The sequence below is a fragment of the Aulostomus chinensis genome, chromosome 5 (genome assembly GCF_037954235.1).
Source record: "Aulostomus chinensis isolate RoL2024-O1b breed Wild chromosome 5, RoL_Achi_v1.0, whole genome shotgun sequence".
Taxonomy (NCBI): Eukaryota; Metazoa; Chordata; class Actinopteri; order Syngnathiformes; family Aulostomidae; genus Aulostomus; species Aulostomus chinensis.
In genome coordinates, this window is record NC_141324.1 from 2,354,556 (window position 1) to 2,373,734 (window position 19,179).

Sequence of the window (19,179 nt, forward strand, 5' to 3'; positions counted from 1 at the left end):
CTCACTGCTGAACTGGAAAGACAGACAGGAATTCTGAAAATGGTGTCAACGACAGTACGATCCCTCACTCTGCACAGTGGAATGTTCATTTAGAGACAGAGCATTTCAGCTGAAGTCAGGGGTGGAGCAGCAGCCAACCTTCATGGTGCTCCCTGTGTGATTGTCCCTGGCCTTCCTTCAAACCAAGCCTGTCACCATCGGCGGAAAGCTTCCAAGCTCACCTTTCCAGCAATAATCAGCTGCTGCTGCTGCCACAAACTGAGAGCGGTCAACCTCTGCCATACTGGAGCCCGTTCACTGCGGCTGGAATGAGGTGTTCCATTTTTGTGGTTAGCCAAGACCTGTGGAACCTGTCGTTCAATGTCCGGACGAGTTCACCGTGAAAACAGCACGTTGTGGTGTTTTTCCGCGTGGTAGGCCTCATGTCCGAGTCACCTATAATGAGCGTTGTTATGTGTTCTCATGCCAGAGCACTAGCATCACCTTGCGTTAGCTTGGGCTTCGGTTGCCATGACCGTGCCGTGTCAGATCAGATTTAATGACCATTTAATTAGGGCCCAACAATGAATTATAATTTGATCACAATCACAACACAGCCTGCTGCAACTTTCAAATGGCAGGAGGTGCAACATTTGTTAAAGGTGAAATGTCTATCAAATCCCAGGGTAAACCAAATGTTGTGGTGCTGCAGACGTGTCCTGCCTCCTCACTGGGTTGAACAGACTTGAGGAAACCTCTTTATTTAGTCCAGACCCTGCAAAAGTCCCACCAGAATCCCTTTGATGTTTTTACTGAGAATAATGATGTAAAAAGTACCATTCCCTCTCACACTGCAGATCCTATCCCAGTGTCAGTCTCTGTCACATCAATCACAGTGAGATACTTCTTCAAGATGGTTCAGCCGACATTTAATGCAGTCAACCAGGACATTCCCAGTGCTCCATCTGCTTTTTCTTGGCCCTGTATATTGAAAAATAGGTGCTGTAGCTGACTAACATGGGTGCTGCTGGGCCGCTTCTTCTTCTCCTCTCTCCCTCTCCTGCCACCACCTCTGTCTCCAGCAAGATGGAGCCATCTCTTTGTGTCTGCCTCCACCTCCTGGGCCGTTGCAGTTGCTGTTAAGGCCTTGTTTCTGACTGTTTCTAAAGATGGAGACAACAGTTCAGCTGTGGATAAATTACACACGGTGCTGAGAAATGGCCAGCTGCATGCTACCGTATTGACCCTAATATAAGGTGAGGATTTTTTCCATTAGTCAATCTAAAGTAAGGCTGTCCTATATCCAGGGTCTAGACTTGTCAATGGTTCCCACACATACTGGACTTGTGCAGTCTGCCCAGGTATCTTATGACCGATTGGTAAAATCCAAATTCTATTTTTTCAAATTAATACACCTGACATAACTGTACATTATTATGTCATAGGGTGGCAGTGGCGGCGCCACAACATCTATCCAGGGGGTGCATGAGGCTTATAGTGGGGGGCGGCACACCAAATTACTGCCAAGTGACAACGTAGTGGCGCCGACTAGTGGTGAAGGTGAAGACACCAGCGCATTCTCATTGCTGACTAAAAATAGGACTAAAAACACAAGGACTAATGATTTAGGGGTGGCTAAATAAATGCAAAGACACGTAGCTTTACATCGTCCAACATATTTAGGACTGTATCCACAGTGCTTAGCCAGGATTCATGGAGAGGAGAAAAGGTGGAGGTGCGGCTGAGGGTGTCCCAGCAGTGAACAACAGCGGCCACGTTTCCCTGGGTGGAGGTTCCAGTGTTCCAAAGATAAATGAATGGACGTGAAACACTGCCACTCCCGCACAAAAACCCCAAGTGCTCACAGCAGCACCATTTTAGCATTCAAGAAGTGTGTGCTAACGAGCTATCACAACAACACTACTTCGGTACAGTTGGAAAGATATTGGCAGATTCGAACTTCCGAGATCAATAGCGCGCAATCGAAACGTTATTAAAATACAAACGATGCATCTATGCTATTGTAGTTATGCAGACAATGGGCTACAAACGCAATTTAACCGAAATGAGGCGTCTTTTGCATTCGACAAATAACATTGTTTTCTAAGTGCAGCGGACGGACAGGCAAGAGCGCAGGGACCGTCTACAAAGTGCAGCACCGAAAGGAAAAGTATTCAATAATGTCACAATTACACACTGTAGTATCACCAAATTCAGATTAACCATCATGGGTCTGCTACTGGTTATACTACAACACTTGGTTTGGGAAAACTGCTTTTGAACATTTTTGGGTTATATTATTATTATTTTTATGGAATTGTTGTTCAATAACTTCATTATTACACAGTGTAGTATCACCAAATTCAGATCAACCATCATGGGTCTGCTACTGGTTATACTACAACACTTGGTTTTGGAAAACTGCTTTTGTACATTTTTGGGTTATATTATTATTATTTTTATGGAATTATTGTTCAATAACTTCATTATTACACAGTGTAGTATCACCAAATTCAGATCAACCATCATGGGTCTGCTACTGGTTATACTACAACACTTGGTTTGGGAAAACTGCTTTTGTACATTTTTGGGTTATATTATTATTATTTTTATGGAATTATTGTTCAATAACTTCATTATTACACAGTGTAGTATCACCAAATTCAGATCAACCATCATGGGTGTGCTACAGGCTATACTACAACACTTGGTTTGGGAAAACTGCTTTTGTACATTTTTGGGTTATATTATTATTATTTTTATGGAATTATTGTTCAATAACGTCACAATTACACACTGTAGTATCACCAAATTCAGATCAACCATCAATGGTGTGCTACTGGTTATACTACAACACTTGGTTTGGGAAAACTGCTTTTGTACATTTTTGGGTTATATTATTATTATTTTTATGGAATTATTGTTCAATAACTTCATTATTACACAGTGTAGTATCACCAAATTCAGATCAACCATCATGGGTGTGCTACAGGCTATACTACAACACTTGATTTGGGAAAACTGCTTTTGAACATTTTTGGGTAATATAATTATTGTTTTTATGGAATTATTGTTCAATAACTTCATTATTACACAGTGTAGTATCACCAAATTCAGATCAACCATCATGGGTGTGCTACAGGCTATACTACAACACTTGGTTTGGGAAAACTGCTTTTGTACATTTTTGGGTAATATAATTATTATTTTGATGGAATTATTGTTCAATAACTTCATTATTACACAGTGTAGTATCACCAAATTCAGATCAACCATCAAGGGTGTGCTACTGGCTATACTACAACACGAGGTTTGGGAAAACTGCTTTTGTACATTTTTGGGTTATATTATTATTATTTTTATGGAATTATTGTTCAATAACGTCACAATTACACACTGTAGTATCACCAAATTCAGATCAACAATCAAGGGTGTGCTACTGGCTATACTACAACACTTGGTTTGGGAAAACTGCTTTTGTACATTTTTGGGTTATATAATTATTATTTTTATGGAATTATTGTTCAATAACTTCATTATTACACAGTGTAGTATCACCAAATTCAGATCAACCATCATGGGTGTGCTACTGGTTATACTACAACACTTGGTTTGGGAAAACTGCTTTAGTACATTTTTGGGTAATATAATTATTATTTTTATGGAATTATTGTTCAATAACTTCATTATTACACAGTGTAGTATCACCAAATTCAGATCAACCATCATGGGTGTGTTACTGGTTATACTACAACACTTGGTTTGGGAAAACTGCTTTTGTACATTTTTGGGTTATATAATTATTATTTTTATGGAATTATTGTTCAATAACTTCATTATTACACACTGTAGTATCACCAAATTCAGATCAACCGTCATGGGTGTGCTACTGGCTATACTACAACACTTGGTTTGGGAAAACTGTTTTTGTACATTTTTGGGTTATATAATTATTATTTTTATGGAATTATTGTTCAATAACTTCATTATTACACACTGTAGTATCACCAAATTCAGATCAACCATCATGGGTGTGCTCCTGGCTATACTACAACACTTGGTTTGGGAAAACTGCTTTTGTACATTTTTGGGTCATATAATTATTATTTTGATGGAATTATTGTTCAATAACTTCATTATTACACAGTGTAGTATCACCAAATTCAGATCAACCATCATGGGTGTGTTACTGGTTATACTACAACACTTGGTTTGGGAAAACTGCTTTTGAACATTTTTGGGTTATATAATTATTATTTTTATGGAATTATTGTTCAATAACTTCATTATTACACAGTGTAGTATCACCAAATTCAGGTCGACCATCAATGGTCTGCGACTGGTTATACTACAACACTTGGTTTGGGAAAACTGCTTTTGTACATTTTTGGGTTATATTATTATTAGTTTTATGGAATTATTGTTCAATAACGTCACAATTACACACTGTAGTATCACCAAATTCAGATAAACCATCAAGGGTGTGCTACTGGCTATACTACAACACTTGGTTTGGGAAAACAGCTTTTGTACATTTTTGGGTTGTATAATTATAATTTTTATGGAATTATTGTTCAATAACTTCATTATTACACAGTGTAGTATCACCAAATTCAGATCAACCATCATGGGTGTGTTACTGGTTATACTACAACACTTGGTTTTGGAAAACTGATTTGTACATTTTTGGGTTATATAATTATTATTTTTACGGAATTATTGTTCAATAACGTCACAATTACACACTGTAGTATCACCAAATTCAGATCAACCATCAAGGGTGTGCTACTGGCTATACTACAACACTTGGTTTGGGAAAACAGCTTTTGTACATTTTTGGGTTGTATAATTATAATTTTTATGGAATTATTGTTCAATAACTTCATTATTACACAGTGTAGTATCACCAAATTCAGATCAACCATCATGGGTGTGTTACTGGTTATACTACAACACTTGGTTTTGGAAAACTGATTTGTACATTTTTGGGTTATATAATTATTATTTTTACGGAATTATTGTTCAATAACGTCACAATTACACACTGTAGTATCACCAAATTCAGATCAACCATCATGGGTGTGCTACTGGCTATACTAAAACACTTGGTTTGGGAAAACTGCTTTTGTACATTTTTGGGTTATATAATTATTATTTTTATGGAATTATTGTTCAATAACTTCATTATTACACACTGTAGTATCACCAAATTCAGATCAACCATCATGGGTGTGCTACAGGCTATACTACAACACTTGGTTTGGGAAAACTGCTTTTGTACATTTTTGGGTAATATAATTATTATTTTGATGGAATTATTGTTCAATAACTTCATTATTACACAGTGTAGTATCACCAAATTCAGATCAACCATCAAGGGTGTGCTACTGGCTATACTACAACACGAGGTTTGGGAAAACTGCTTTTGTACATTTTTGGGTTATATAATTATTATTTTTATTGAATTATTGTTCAATAACTTCATTATTACACACTGTAGTATCACCAAATTCAGATCAACCATCATGGGTGTGCTACAGGCTATACTACAACACTTGGTTTGGGAAAATTGCTTTTGTACATTTTTGGGTTATATAATTATTATTTTTATGGAAATATTGTTCAAGAACTTCATTATTACACAGTGTAGTATCACCAAATTCAGATCAACCATCATGGGTGTGTTACTGGCTATACTACAACACTTGGTTTGGGAAAACTGCTTTTGTACATTTTTGGGTAATATAATTATTATTTTTATGGAATTATTGTTCAATAACTTCATTATTACACACTGTAGTATCACCAAATTCAGATCAACCGTCATGGGTGTGCTACTGGCTATACTACAACACTTGGTTTGGGAAAACTGTTTTTGTACATTTTTGGGTTATATAATTATTATTTTGATGGAATTATTGTTCAATAACTTCATTATTACACAGTGTAGTATCACCAAATTCAGATCAACCATCATGGGTGTGCTACAGGCTATACTACAACACTTGGTTTGGGAAAACTGCTTTTGTACATTTTTGGGTTATATAATTATTATTTTTATGGAATTATTGTTCAAGAACTTCATTATTACACAGTGTAGTATCACCAAATTCAGATCAACCATCAAGGGTGTGCTACTGGTTATACTACAACACTTGGTTTGGGAAAACTGCTTTTGAACATTTTTGGGTTATATTATTATTATTTTTATGGAATTATTGTTCAATAACGTCACAATTACACACTGTAGTATCACCAAATTCAGATCAACAATCAAGGGTGTGCTACTGGCTATACTACAACACTTGGTTTGGGAAAACTGCTTTTGTACATTTTTGGGTTATATAATTATTATTTTTATGGAATTATTGTTCAATAACTTCATTATTACACAGTGTAGTATCACCAAATTCAGATCAACCATCATGGGTGTGCTACTGGTTATACTACAACACTTGGTTTGGGAAAACTGCTTTAGTACATTTTTGGGTAATATAATTATTATTTTTATGGAATTATTGTTCAATAACTTCATTATTATACAGTGTAGTATCACCAAATTCAGATCAACCATCATGGGTGTGTTACTGGTTATACTACAACACTTGGTTTGGGAAAACTGCTTTTGTACATTTTTGGGTTATATAATTATTATTTTTATGGAATTATTGTTCAATAACTTCATTATTACACACTGTAGTATCACCAAATTCAGATCAACCATCATGGGTGTGCTACTGGTTATACTACAACACTTGGTTTGGGAAAACTGCTTTTGTACATTTTTGGGTTATATAATTATTATTTTTATGGAATTATTGTTCAATAACTTCATTATTACACACTGTAGTATCACCAAATTCAGATCAACCATCATGGGTGTGCTACTGGTTATACTACAACACTTGGTTTGGGAAAACTGCTTTTGTACATTTTTGGGTTATATAATTATTATTTTTATGGAATTATTGTTCAATAACTTCATTATTACACAGTGTAGTATCACCAAATTCAGATCAACCATCATGGGTGTGTTACTGGTTATACTACAACACTTGGTTTGGGAAAACTGATTTGTACATTTTTGGGTTATATAATTATTATTTTTACGGAATTATTGTTCAATAACGTCACAATTACACACTGTAGTATCACCAAATTCAGATCAACCATCATGGGTGTGTTACTGGCTATACTACAACACTTGGTTTGGGAAAACTGCTTTTGTACATTTTTGGGTTATATAATTATTATTTTTATGGAATTATTGTTCAAGAACTTCATTATTACACAGTGTAGTATCACCAAATTCAGATCAACCATCAAGGGTGTGCTACTGGTTATACTACAACACTTGGTTTGGGAAAACTGCTTTTGTACATTTTTGGGTAATATAATTATTATTTTTATGGAATTGTTGTTCTATAACTTCATTATTACACAGTGTAGTATCACCAAATTCAGATCAACCATCATGGGTGTGTTACTGGTTATACTACAACACTTGGTTTGGGAAAACTGCTTTTGAACATTTTTGGGTTATATTATTATTATTTTTATGGAATTATTGTTCAATAACTTCATTATTACACACTGTAGTATCAACAAATTAAGATCAACCATCATGGGTGTGTTACTGGTTATTTATAATTGGTTTATAACTGGTTATATATAATTATTATTGTTATGGAATTGTTGTTGTGCGGAGGAATGTGCAAAAATCACACCTGAGCAGTGTGGGCGATTAGTTAATACATACAAGAAGCGTCTGGAAGCTGTCATTGCAAACAAAGGCTTCTCCACAAAGTATTAAACGAGTCTCAGATAGTGTGTTCAATACTTTTTTCCTGTGTTATTGCACATAATTCCACATAATCATTATTTATGGATTTGAATGTTGTGATTTCTTTTCATGTGTGGATTATTTGAGTTAATACCAGTGTCTGGAAGAAATGTCACATGAATTGCATCTTTGGAAATAAATGTAATGACAAAAAAGTTAATGCGTTCAATACTTATTTCCCCCATTGTATATATATATAAAAACATATATTCATGTATACGTACATTTGCTATCAATGTCTAAAAACAAAAACACACCTCACATGTCTTTTTCAGTTCACATTTTTAATTAAGGTTTAAAACAACCTTTGATAAAACATCAAGAGTTTTGTTCAACTAGTTTAGCTTTAGGTTGTTGTTGAGGCTTAACAGTGTTACAGGTATCGGAAGTGTATTTTACAGGAAGGCAGACCATGTTAATTTTAGCAGAAGCTAAATGCACAGCATGTCCACTAACCAAAACAACAAATAAACCCCAGAGCAGTTCTTGTAAGTAATTTCCACAACAGTGATAAAGGTGTGATACAAACACGACAACAAAACAAAACAAAACAAAAAAAAACACAAATTATACTCTGCTGTTATAAAAAAAAAGATTTCTCTGAAGCGTGTACTTGATTAAATACCATAACATACCATACATAATCAATTTCAATGTACTCGCTACAAGGTGCAAATCAAGGTCAAAAATACTAATAACCAACAAATTATTCATGAAATGAAAAAAGACATTTTGGTGGAATCAAAGCTAACACATCCAATTATTAAAACAAAATCAGTCACAAACAGTGCAACAATGTTGAGGTAGATAAAGCAGAGGAAAGCTCTGAAATTACTTAAAGGTTAACCACTGTTTCATGGATCACTTACTGCACACTTGAACTGATCAACACAACATACTTACTCTGCTAACAGCTAACAAGTACGTTAAGGAAGTTCCTCTCTTCAGCCACCTTAGAGGTACGGTGCAAAGTTATCAATCTTAGCAGGACCAGGGATGTCTCATTCAGGCACTGGTGCCTTCAATATTGCTGAACAACTCGTTTTTCAAACTTAGCAGGCGTGGTTTGAGTGGTCTGTTATCATCAAGACACAGCAGTATTTTCTGAACCAAGGTAGACGTGTGGATAAGTTTCTTTGGATAATCTAAATGCAATGCATAGATTAAGCCAAACAAGAGAAGAAGTGCATCAGCCAACCTGGGGAGACATCTCACAAGAATGCCATCTTCGATCACAACAGAAATGCTGTCGGAGTTAAACTGGATGGTGCCAGTGGGGTTGTCCGTTGCCACGGAGAGGAGAGCGACAGGAGTGTCCTCAATGTCTGGATCATCTTCCCACTGCAAAATACACACAGACATACACATACAGAATAAAGTAAAAGGTGATCGAGATGATTCAAGAGGCTGGATTTGGGGTGATGCACTGGAATTACATGCAGAAATAAAGATGAGTTAACATTTTCTTGTCTTGACACAACACTTGCATGCAACTACCCAAGTTAACAGGCTTTTGGGAGTCATAATGATTTGCTCTCTTGATCTTGACTCTAAAATCTCAGCCAAATGTGATTTGGGGATTTTTTCACATTTGTAACCCAGGCCCGCACCTCAGTACTCTTAGGCCCAATGTCTGTTTTGTTTTATAAGAATGAACACAAACATGCCTGCGCTCGGCCACTGTGCTCGAGTCTGCTTGAGAAGCTGGTCTCCGGCTTGAATCGTTAACTCAGGAATGGAATACTGGAGATGTGAATGCATCTGTTTGACAAATAATATGAGATAGAGATATTCTTTCTCCCTCTATATTTCCCTTCTTTAACTCAACTACTTTTTACATTCAACAAGAGGCACAAATTTGTCACAGATTTCTTCAAAGCTTGGCCTTGCAAAAGGCAGTGGTGCCTCAGCACCAAACAGGCCGAATAGTTGATCACTGTGATATCTAAGGAGTCAGATTTTGTTTGCTCCAAAGAAGAGAAACAACATGTACAGTATATATTGTGGCCATTGACAGACATTTGCGTTAAGTCAGGCAATACATACATTGCATGTCTTGAAGAACTGGGAGTCATCTTCTCGTAGGTATGAAGGGAGAGCATGTGCATATCACGCTGTTCCTTTATCAAAAGCAGGAGGAGATAAAAGTCATTTTAATTTGGGGGAAGCGACAGGAAGCTTAACATTGCAGCACTTGTCTGCAGCATCTCAAAACCAAGACAGTACATGACCTAGAGAGAATGAAGTTTAACTTCCAAAAAATCACAAAGATGGTTTAAGCTGACAAGAATTGTTTACTATTGCACCACTGTTGTATTATTTGAAAGAAAAACATCTATCTAAATTTGTCTTTAAACAGCTTTTTTAAACCTTAGAGGAAAAAAAAACCAACCGACATCCTATTTTGAAAGAAAACATGTTATTAGGAATGCTTCAACTTTGTCACTTTGACGATTACTTTATGTCCTCTCAGACCTTCGCACGCGGATAGAAACATTACCTGCAACACACCAAGTGACAGGTATTACTCCGCCACCGCCCACATAAACCTGCGCGGTACTATTCTTTGTCTTAATAACACTGCTGTGTCTTTCAACAGACAAGAGACGTTTAAGAAACATTCATACTCACCACAGAAGAGCGCTTAGCATTAGGAGAAGTCCCAGGCTCAGAACAATGCAGCTGACCGAGTGGATGATAATGGCCTCAGTCGCAAGCACGACCACGAACTACCATCTTTGCTAGCTTGCAAAGGCGGCAAGTGCCCCAAATTGACTTATCCAATTCTGCTGTTGTCAAAACCACAAGAACACAAAATATTCCTTTTCTGTGCACCGACTACAGCATTGATACACTGGGTCCTTGTAAAAAAAAAAAAAAAAAAATTGTTTGTCTTGTCACCTTAACTTGCTAAATAATCCGTCAGTCTCTGCCAGGTTCAGCCGTTGAGAAGTCAAATTGCGCCGGATGAGACCGCGCGGTGACGCCCATGACGTCACCACGCAGCGTTCTGCCATTTACTTAAAAGATATCATTGAATGACAGCCATTAACTCAATAGTACTGATGTACTTCAAATTAAAAATGCATTACTCATTCAGAAAACTCAATAGTTTATAGTTTTTTAAACTAAAAATCTGCTTTTGAGTTACCTGACCTCAATGACTTTGAGTTAGTAATACACGACTATAGTCTGCTTTTAAACTCTGTGAAGGTAATGCCTTCTTTGCTTTTAGTTCTGTGTTTGGCAAATGGCTTGTACGACTCTGGAAGCCCTTTCAGGATCATGGCTATTATTAGTCCGTCACCAGTAGTTTCCTTCGCATTCCTCAGAGATGTCACTGCTTTCTCAGCTCGGATGATGTACTCTGTTACCGTTTCTTCAGACATCTTCAATGAGGTTAGTTCGGAGTAAAGCGCTATGACCCTTGGCTTACCATCACTCGCGTAATGTTCTTGTAATATTTTGAGTGCTTTTCTGCCGTCGTCAGTCGCATCTCTCATTACCAACGATAGGCTCTTATCGTTGAGAAACTGTATCAGCTCTGCGTAGCATTCTTCACTTTTGTCTGCATCTGGCTCTTCATTTGGTGGTTTAAGTATTGTGTCCTTCAGTCCTAGCTTCCTCAAGTGTCCAAGAAGCGTAACTTGCCAACGTTCGAAGTTGTTTTCATCTCCATCGAAGACTAGCCTTTGCCATCTTCCTCCACTTGCACCGCGCCTGGCCCATAACCTGTTGCGCTTTCTGCTTGTTGACCTCCCGTTCCTTGAGTGTCCATCACCACCAGCAGCAGGCTCCACTTGTCCACAAATTAGTAATACACCCTTGGTAATTGTTTGTGTCTTTATTCTGTGGGCATTACATCCCTCAGCATTCTTTTCTCGTGCGTGGAAAAACGAACACACCGAAATAGCGCGGCAAAGACCAACGGAACAGGAAGTGCCCGCCCACATTATATCCGGTGATTATTTCACAATAAAGGTAAGTAACGTCACATGGAAATTACGAAACAGTGCAAATACAATGACATGAGAACACACAGCTCAACATGAAGCCACAAAACCCCACCAATAGGGAGAAAACACAAGGGCAAACATAGTTGGAATGAAGATCCTCATGGAGACTTAGGAATGTTGACTCTGTTGGGAACAAATCACTGAGACGAGGCGTCAAAGGGCTGTTCATGGCTGTGTTTTCTTGATGTTGTGGAATGTCCAACCCAGTCCATCTTACTGAGTTATAGCAGCAGGCTGTAGCGACCAAATGCAATCTGTTCCTGTGTGTCTGGGCTGCAGACACAAATTTTCCATTTTCTGTGGCACTGGCACAACGTTCAAACTGAAGGGAACTCTCTTTCCTGCCTGAGGCTCATTTTTATGGTCAGTCGGGATCAAGGAGCAGAAGTTGTAGAGTTTGGTTCTCGTTTGTCCTTCATTTTTGAACTTCAACTGCTCCATTACTCAACGTGTATTCATGAGTTTTTACTTCTTTATTGTAGTTTGATCAGTCTGCATCTGTCCGGTGGGGGAGACAACCGGCTGAGTGTTCCCTCACTGTGGATCTGAATATCTTGAACAGTTCTCAACACAAAAACACAAATGTGCTTTCTTCCTGAAGCTGGACTACCAACCCAAAACCAACATTAGTAGAATCCAAGCTCAACCATCCAAACTAAACCAACCAACCAAGACATCCATAGCTGTCACACTGCAGGTGAAATGAGCAGCTGAGCTGAGGCGTTCATGAACATTTATTTAGCTGGATTTGGGAATTTGAATGGAAGGAAACGGGACAACAATGTGACGTTGGATGATGAGATGAACTCAGAAACTCAAGCCAGTCCCTCTGGGGGGTCCACAGGAGCGCCTTGTCTGGTGGCCAAGATGATGTGGCAGCCTTGTAGCTCTGGTAGTTTCTACCACCAGATTGTGTGTGCGCACGGTCAGAGCTGGGCTTCAATTACGCACGGTTCTGAGCACAGGTACAAGTTGATTTATCCCTTACTTTGGGTGGCAATGTTCTTACGCCCTCATTACGCCCACATTTGTACCCTGAGGCCCCGGGTCAACACCTTAGCAACAAAGTATTTGGTTCAGCTCCATGACAACGTTTTGATTTTCTATTTTATGGACGCCATCCCAGGCCAAGTTTCAGACAGCACTTTGAAGCTGCAGGACACAAAATGGAGCTTTTTGTTCATTCGTGTATTGGTTTTTTCTTTTTTAGTGGATATTGCTACCTGATATGTGGACCACTTTAGGCTCACGTCCAGTTCCCTACTTGTTCATTTTGACATATTTGAACCAAAACTGGCCCACAAGTTTAACAAAGGTGGACCAAGTGTGCTACCTGATATGTGGACCACTTTAGGCTCACGTCCAGTTCCCTACTTGTTCAGTTTGCCATATTTGAACCAAAACTGGCCCACAAGTTTAACAAAGGTGGACCTGGGGGGACGCGCCGTCTGGAGTGGACACGTCAGGAAGCAGCTCCAACAGCTTCTCATCAAAGCCCTCAGCCAGCGCCTTGTCACTGAGGACATGCATCTCCATGTTCTCAGCCTCCCCTCCGTCAGAGTCCCAGTGGGAATGGTGCCGATGGAGGCGGTTCCTCCATTGTCCCACAACTCAGTGAAGGAGTCAGGCAGGCTCTGGCTCAGAGGCAGACTGCTGGATCCTTGCTCTTCCACCCTTTATTTCCCCCCTTTCCCAGTTGAGAGGAGAAAAATCAGGAAGCGCCAAGAGGCAGGAATACTGCAAGGAAGTTCATCCGTTCCACTACCGCTGTCACTGGGAACCAGTCAGCAGCAGGTTTTTGGGTGAGGGTGAGGGATCGGTATCTGTAGAGGTGGTCTGGCCCTGTTACCACACTGGACAACTGTCCAACCATCTCCCACCTTTGTCAATTTGTGTTTTTATCTTCATTTGAATGAAAATATTAGTTGGGAATGATTAGTAAATAAAACTGAAACATCATGACTGAGTGAACGTCACTGCTTTACGGTTCCATTGAGAGCTGCTGAGGCTGGGTTTGTTTGGCTTTGCAGGTTTTTGATATAAAAACAGAAAATGGACAAGAAGAAAAGTGAGTTGAATCCATCTTCACACACAGAAAACACTTGCACTCACCCGTCCCTCCGGTGGGGTATCAGGATCAATCTAGGATCCAGACTGGGCTCGGGGTTAGTGGTTGGAGGGATTGTGGTCAAGTCTGGCTCCTGAGCCCTTTGTCTGTCTGCTGTGGTGTTTTGTCTCACCACTTCTCTTCTGCTCTCCACACCTTTTGTGGTGTGGTGGTCTTCTTTCTTCTTTTCCTCCTGGGTCTCAGCTGGAGGGCTTTCAGGTCTGAGCTTCTTGCCGCTTTCCTGGTGCCACAGTCAGACCCAGTCAGGGAGCCTCGTGTCCCTCCAGCACCTGAACTGCCACTGATTAGATGTTCAAGACGATGCTTGGAGAAACAGTTGGCAACCCTTGATCCTGTGTGACCATCGTACACAGCAAAGAAGGACCAGTTGGTACTACAAGGACCAGGGTTAGGGTCCTAGAGCTCCAAAAGATTGCCTACTCCCCAGTTATTGTGTGTTAGTGTGTATGTATGGCCATGTGTGTACATGTGAGTGTGTGTGGGTCTGTGTGTGTGCGTGCACGGGTTGGGGTTTAGGGTTAGGACATTGGGCCTGAGCCATTCCCCTAAAGGGGAAGAAAGGTGCTCTGTCCGTCCAACCACCTACCGACCGTCCCACAGTGATGCCGACGACAGCACACCTCCACCCATCATCAGGGTTGAAGATTGTATACTTTTATGTTATGTTTTGTGATTTTTTTGTGTATTTTATAATTTTTGTTTAACTTAAAAACAAAAATAGACAAAAAGATAAAGTGAAAAATACAATGAACTTCAAACACTGTCCCAAAGGGGGAAAGAAAAAAAACACAAAGAAAGACAAGAAAGCCAACTCAAATTTATACCAAAAATGCAGTGAACGCAGTTCCACAATACAAATGTCATTTCAATAGGAACTTTACTGCCTTGTTAGCTGTACAAATACAGTGTGTACCATTGTACTAGATAAAACACATTTAAAACAATTTTCCAACATTGAACTGACACCTCATAGTTCTCTCTTTGTTCAGAGTCTTTGGTTCACACTTCACCATCTTTCATAATTTATAGTTTCCATCCCAAGTTATACAAAAGCTCTAAACACTGCAACATGTCAGCATCAGGAGTGCCGTGACCAGCAGCAGGTCTGTCAGTGTCATGCAGGTTGTTAGAGAATACCTGGAAGCATGCACACTAGTACAGAACAGGTGAACTGCAGTACCTGAGAGAGGAGCTTCATGTCAACATGGACCCAATCAAGGAGTGTTAGGGTTGGGGCACCCCATGGGCTGCGGTGCACAGTCCTCCAAGGAAGTACTGGCCAGACTCCCCAGTCCAAGAGAAATTAGTGTTCAGGATTAGGGTTTAGAATGGGTGCTGGTGTTGGGGGTAGTTGCTCGTAGGGCTCAAAACATTTGACTAACAAATTAAAATTTCCACCACCCTGAAGTGGTGGGTGTTCCAAATTTAGGCCGATAGCCATTCCATTGATCAGCCTTGCACAACGTTGAGGCTCAGTTAAGCCTTCCTCTGGTGCAGCTGAATCAGAAAATAGTGAGAGGATTTACCTGGCTTGGCATAAGCTGCACTCAGTCCCACAAGCCCTTCCCTTTTATGTCCTTCTCCCTTTTTCCTATTGCTACCCTTTCCTGTTTTCATCTTTAAAATTATTCTTTTGTATGCTTCAATCTATGTTTGTCATTTAAGGTCTTCCCCTTTTGGTGTCTACTTTGTGTTTATCCTTTACATTCTTCCCTTTTTGGTGTCCAAATTGTGTTTGAATTTCCCAAACCTCCCCGACCTGTTTTTATCCTCCCTTCCCTGCTTTGGTTTACAAATTTGTTATGTTCGGCCTTTTGGACCCCACTCCTTGGTTGTGTTTTCTGCAAGCCAAATGGCTCCCTCGTTCCCAACCTCCTTATCCAATATCTTTCCCTCCTATTCTTTTCCCAATCTGTCTCCCTACTGTCCCTCTGTAATCCTGCCATCCTCATTTGCAAGTTAGCTGAAAATTAACCACAGCTTTTAAAATGTAATGTTAGGGTTAGGGTTAGGGCTGTGGTCTGGCATCATCAAATGAATCTGGTTTTGGGAGTAGAACAATGACGTTCACGAACCACAAATCTGTAAAACCTCTCGCTGGGTCGTCCAGGTCCGACCGTCATGGCTGTGCAGGATCACACCTGATGACCCGGTCTTCACCTCGCTGACCTTCTCTGATGCTAACACTGTTAGCAGCGTGGATGTTAGAGTTCCCTCCTACCAACTGACTTGCTCTTAATGACTCGTTAGGATGGTGACGAGTATTTAGCTTAGCAGCCGTGCTGGTGGCCAGCTCCATTTTAATGTTTTATGTGGGGGGGGGGGGGGTTGCCTCTTGGTTTGACCCTGCTGTGACTGGCCGTCTCACCTAAATTGGTACAACATCACGTAAACTTCATTCTGAGGGTGACTGGTTTTCCAAGTGTTTCCGACCTGCTGCGGCTCCTGGAGTCTGGTTGCTCTGTGATTGGGTGTAGGTTTGGGTGGGGAGGGGTCAGACAGTCTCTCTCGATGACTCCCTGCCTTGTCCAACGACTTGGCAGTTGAATGGGGAGCCAAAGGCAATGCATGGGCCGACACACGTCAGAATAATTCATGCTCCTGTAGTTGATGGGTTTGGGTTTAGGGTTTAGGTGTTAGGGGAAGCCCCTGCCACTGAAGTGGGACAGGGATCTGCTCTGTCTTTCCTAGGGTTCTGAAGGGTTAGGTTTAGTGTTAGATTAAGAAAAAAGGAATAGGCCCCCTCTCAGGTGAGACAGGGGATGCACGGTCTTTCCAACCCTGGGACCCCACATCTTCTCAGTCCCAACCTACTTGGCGTGAGCGACAGCGCCTCCGTCGCACCACAGTCCAACCATCCTCTCACAAACCATGTTACAACTCTGCAGCAGTAAAGGTTACATTACACGCAGGGACACTGACATGCTGTGTCTGTCAGAGATGACAACATCAAGATGCCTTTGAAGCAGAGACAATATGGAAGATCAGCTCAAGGCCAGTTTTTGGATGTGTAGAAGTGTTTCTTGGATGTGTGTATGTTCGGGTTAGGATTTAGGGTTCAGGCATGGAGGGGGTGGTGCACAGTCCTCCCTGGTCCAAGAAAAATAATTTAGGATTAGGGTTCAGAATGGATGTGTGTGTGGGTTGGGGAGGGGGGGGTATACCATTCAGGCTCAAGACATTAAGTAAAAAAACAGAATTTCTACCACCCTCAGGTGTTCAAAAATAGGCCTTTAGCCATCATATTGATCAGCCTAGCATGCAACCTTTCAGCTTTTTGTCAGCCTTCCTCAGGCACAGCTGATCAAAAAATGAGTGGCTTTGCTTGGCTTGGCAAAAGCTGGACTACGTCCAACAAACACTTTTTCTCTTTTGTCTTTAGAATTATACTTTTGTGTTGTTCTTTCTATTTTGTCCCTTAAGTTCTTCCCCTTTTGGTCTTTAATTTGTGTTTGTCCCTTTTCTTATTCCTTTTTTTGGAGTCAAAGGAGCTTGACATTGATGTCTGGTAAAGCCAAGAGGGCACATGCAGGAGGCGCTGCCTGGTACACACCTGGCCAAAATTGACACAGAGCATTTCTCACCTTTCAGGCAGTAGGGTTAGGGTTAGGGTTAGTAGCCAGGATGGCAAGGGTCCTTATGGTGGCAGTACTCTCCCAGAAAACCTGGTGCACACCTGCAGTATCCAGGGCCATTGGTCAAAGTCACACAGGTAGCGTTGTTATCACAAGGCGCCCTGTCATCCACACCCTGCAGAGCCAGATTTAACTGTGTGAAGCAGAAGACCAACACTAGAGGTTTTCCCAAGGAAAAAAAAAGGTGATTTGCTCCATATTTTTTGTAAAATCCACTTAAGGTCGCCAGCCCAAATTTGAGCTGTCTCCCAGGACGGTTCTCAAAAATGATCTTGTTGGATCTGGTTTTCACACAATTAAGGTGAAGAGATGACTTGTAGAACTACAAAAGAACCTTTTACACAGATCCTTCCACTGGGGTCAGAGTGGATCTATCGTCAATCTGAAATGATAATTTCAAAAAATGTGTTCTGACAAATCCAACTTTTTTTAAATAGTTGCGTCACAGCGCACAAGGAGTTCAATAGGTATGAAAGAAATGTAAATGCCACCAGCAACACACATTCAGACGGCGCTGCACATGCATACAGAAAGACGCACCCCCACAAGATCTAATTATGCGCATCGAATCCACGCCATTTATATGATGCGCAACTGAAACCTCTCACAACCCCCAGTGAACCCCCCCTTTTGTTCATAGTTCATACAACAAAAATCTAATTGTCCAAACAGTCAGTTCGCTTCCAGCTCGCGCATCCAGGAAACATCCAGCGAACAGAACGCAGAGGGCAGTAACAGATCGCAGCAGAAAAAAAAAATCCAAAGGGTGTCAAAGCAAAAATAAAAAGATCAACCAAACAGCGGTCGCTGGACTCCGAATCCCACGGCAACAGTTCTCAAGGGGGAAAAAAATGAATCGATCTCACCAGATCGGTAGTCCTTGGCTTGGCGAGTCTTGAATCGTTGGTCCTTGAATCCTCGCTTGGTGACGTCTCTGCGGTCCGGGCGCACTAATCTCCTCGGGCTGTCCACCTGTAACCCTAACCCTAACCCTAACCCCAGGTATCACAGTCTGTTACAGTTTTTAGGTTTAGTTTTTTCTGACCTGGTTCACGAGGAGATTACTTTTTGAAGGAGCAACCCTTGACTTGGCGCCACCATTCAAAGCTGTGACATGCGTCGCTGCCCTCATCGTATATGGTCCGCCCCCCTCACACTCCACGTCACCCAATATATAATCTTGGATGCGCAGTGGCGTTAACGGGCAGCAGACTTCTGAAAGGACTACCCCGCTCCCCCAGGACTGTACAGTGTAGGAGGGTAAAAAACTTACGCACATGCACATGTTCACTATCCATCAGCAATACGTGTTTGATGTGATGTATGTGCTGCCATATGGGTCTGTTTTTAATGTGACAATGTCACAGTGTTGAACCGTTGTTTCAACTGTGTGGTTGTTGAGGATTGTTTCAGAGCGCTTACACACCTGGAGACATTGTTCGTAAAAAATGCTATGAGAAAAAAGGTCATTCCAAGTTTTCCTCCTCTGTGTTGCCACAGCAGAGGAAATTTTTCTATTTTCTTTTACTTCTTGGAGGCATTATGGCTCAAAATTAACCCATTCAATGCTGTTAGGGT

General features: G+C 40.6%; 1 long non-coding RNA gene across 3 annotated transcripts; it reads right to left on the minus strand.

Annotated features, from left to right (window-relative positions):
• Positions 1-1,124: 1,124 nt before the first annotated feature.
• Positions 1,125-10,795, minus strand: LOC147260876 (uncharacterized). 3 transcript variants are annotated; one of them, XR_015116192.1, is made up of 4 exons: positions 10,724-10,795; positions 10,454-10,611; positions 9,869-9,942; positions 1,125-1,142 (listed from the first exon to the last, which is right to left on the minus strand). It is a non-coding gene; the product is annotated as an uncharacterized LOC147260876 (long non-coding RNA). The 3 variants fall into 3 exon arrangements; XR_015116190.1 differs by having other exon boundaries at positions 10,454-10,608; positions 10,724-10,781; XR_015116191.1 differs by lacking the exon at positions 1,125-1,142 and adding an exon at positions 8,986-9,163 and having other exon boundaries at positions 10,454-10,608; positions 10,724-10,781.
• Positions 10,796-19,179: the final 8,384 nt, after the last annotated feature.